Genomic DNA, 3,327 nt, shown 5'->3' with positions numbered 1-3,327 from the left:
CTAATTATATTTTAGATTTTTTATATTTTAAAATGAGATGTTAATCTTCTATTTGATTATTTTTATCCATAGTTAGTTACACGAGTTTAAACAAGAAGATTTAATAAGTTAAATTGTACTTAATGTATAATTTACTTGTAATCTTGAACTTTAAGTAATATGCATCAATACAGTACTTTATGCATAAAAAATGGTTTTTAAGAGTTTTTATCAAATGCTTTATAATATAGTATAGATATGTAGGTATGATGAGAGAGTAAGGGACCTCCTGGACTTCAGTATTTACTTGGATATCAGTAACGAGGTTAAATTCTCCTGGAAAATTCAGGTATTCATGATCTTCATCATCCACTATATTTATATCTACACATATTATGCACGGGGAGGTTCACGAGAAAACCCCACAAAAATGAAAAACTGAGTAACATCCTGATAATGATAATCGTACATGTATGTGTGCATACAAGTAATGGAATCTATTTTTTGGTTTTTATGCACGTTTGCATGTTATGCACATCTACATACGAGACAAATTGCTTATAATTACTTGTATGCATATATGCATACCGTCCAGATGAACGATTACAACTGTCTTCTTCAGTTTTTCATTTTTTTGTGGTTTTATCTGCCTCTAACCCTATATACGCAAACAAATTTATATTTGACGAGAATGAATACATATACTTATAAGAACAATGTACTAACTGTTCTTATAAGTGTTGCAATCCCATATGTATTTAGTTCCATTTAGGTATTCCATGAACATCTGTAATACAAATATATGATCAACTAATAAAACGAAACTATAAATTATTAAAATCGTTATATAAAAGCTTCATCGATCGTTCTGCTTTCCAGGTGTTGATATTGTTGCCACTTGTCAACATGCTAACCCTTCTCGTAATTAGTCAACAAAACATGATCTACGAGCTTTGAAATTGGGGCAAAATCTGTTTTGCAACTCCCACCTGCATGCATTCTTTAGGAGGTAAGTAGTAGATAAGCTTCTTTTAATGCTTTTTATGGTCTATAAATAGAGCCTGCCAAGAAGTTGTTCCTATCGACAGAATCATGATTGCAAGTATAAACGTTCATGAGAAAATGAAATCAAAGGGGTTTGTGTTGTTGGCTTTTCTGTGTGCATTTGTTCTTATCGTTTCTGCTGTGGCAGCTGAATTATCTTCTGAAAATGATGAGAAAAGAAGTAAGTATTCGTTTGCAATTAACATGGTTTGAATGATTCTGGTGGGTTTCTTCTTATTATTGTTTATGTTTTTTCTAGGGGATTCGGCTAGCGAAGCACAAGAAGTAGGTGGTGGAGGCGGAGGTAAGGATGGTTGGGGTGGATATGGGTATGGAGGTGGAGGAAAGGGTGGCGGATGGGGTGGTGGTGGTTTTGGAGGATGGGGTGGTTCTGGAGGTGGAGGTAAAGGAGGATGGGGTGGTGGGCATGGAGGAGGCGGCAAGGGAGGATGGAGCGGTGGAGGTGGTGGTCATGGAGGAGGTGGCAAGGGAGGATGGGGCGGTGGAGGTGGTGGGCATGGAGGAGGTGGCAAGGGAGGATGGAGCGGTGGAGGTGGTGGGCATGGNGCGGTGGAGGTGGTGGGCATGGAGGAGGTGGCAAGGGAGGATGGAGCGGTGGAGGTGGTGGGCATGGTGGAGGTGGTGGGCATGGAGGTGGTGGGCATGGAGGTGACAAGGGAGGATGGGGTGGTGGAGGTGGTGGACATGGTGGAGGATGGGGTGGTGGTGGTGGCGGAACCGGAGAAGGTAACTGAAACTATAGCTAGTTTAAAGAATAAGGCCAGGGGCAAAGGGCCATGTGTATCATATGGAGATGGTTTCAACAATGCATTTGATTTAGTTCAATGCTCCGTATTTTGATGAATATATACATAAAGTTGAGTTATATAACCATTTATATTTGTACAACCAATACAACTCAATCTCAACCGTTCATTTAATTTAATGAATATGTGATTTCATAGAGGTTTTTTATTATTTCATAATATAAAATGTTAATCATAATTAATGAACTCTAATCATCTTTCATAAATATTCAGATCATAATAAATGAACTTTCGTCATTTCTATAAATATCTAAATTGATTGAGTTGCATTAATTGTACAAATGGACATGGTTGAATTTGAAATATACCATATATACATATGATTTTTATATAATTATATTGTAATAATATTAAACAAAAGTTTAGGTTCAAAGTTTTCTTCGGCAATGTAATCAATTTAAATACCAAATAAACATCATACAAGAAACCATATATATATAAATGTTACCGAAAAACTGTAACGCCTAAAAACCATGTAACGAAACGCTAGCTCCCTTTGTTTTTTGAGGGGTGGATATTCGAGTTATCAGTTGAGTGTATGGTTGATTGATTGACGTAAATTAGTTTTAGGTTGCCAAAAATTAAAAATGTTTGATGTAATGTATAAACTACATATATTAATAAGCTTGAGCGTCGTTTTGGATCGTATAAGCCAAGTTAGAGATGCACAAACGAAAACTGCATCAAGAACAATTAAGCGAGGACCAGATACAGATACAAATACATATATTTTAGGTTGTCCTGGTCCAAAAGGTCCGAACAAGTCCTACTTATTTCATAAGAGGACGGTTAAAAAACCCTTGGTCAAAAACCGAGGACTGATTTAAGGATAAAAATAAGTTATTTCAAAATTTTGGTCCCTTCCTATTCCACCAATAAGATAAATATATGTCAAGAGTTTATTAAATATAAATTTATTTAATATATATCTTTATTTTATATCAATTGAAGTACAATAATATGAAATGAGATTTGGGGTATAGATTTTAGGGTTAAATGCACGAAGTTGTCTACTTTCATAATTTTTTTTATTATAATATTCTGTTTTTGTTTTTTTTTTATTACAACAATATACTTTCAAATTATTTTTTATTAAGGCATTATATTTTAAAAAATATACCCACTATAACAATGGGTAACCTGTTACCTTTTAAACCGGTTAACCATTTGACTTTTTTTGCTTGTATGACTATAATGAGGTGATGTGGATAATACATCCTTTTGATGACATAATTAAAATAAAAATAAAAACATATTTCAAATTACTATTAGGAATTTTCATTTTTCATTGTTATGATTTAAAAGAACATTTGATTTTTTTTAATTTTTTTTATTAAGTTGCATGCAAATTAAATATTCTAGAGTAAAATAATTCTTAAATAAATATGCTACATTATTTTTGAGATATATTTTGTTTGTAAAAAAAGTAACACTTCTTATTTTATGTTGTTAAAAAAAATACATATCTTTAAAGAAA

Source organism: Cynara cardunculus (genome assembly GCF_001531365.2).
Source record: "Cynara cardunculus var. scolymus isolate 2C chromosome LG 16, CcrdV1, whole genome shotgun sequence".
Taxonomy (NCBI): Eukaryota; Viridiplantae; Streptophyta; class Magnoliopsida; order Asterales; family Asteraceae; genus Cynara; species Cynara cardunculus.
Note: the sequence above shows the minus strand (reverse complement) of the source record.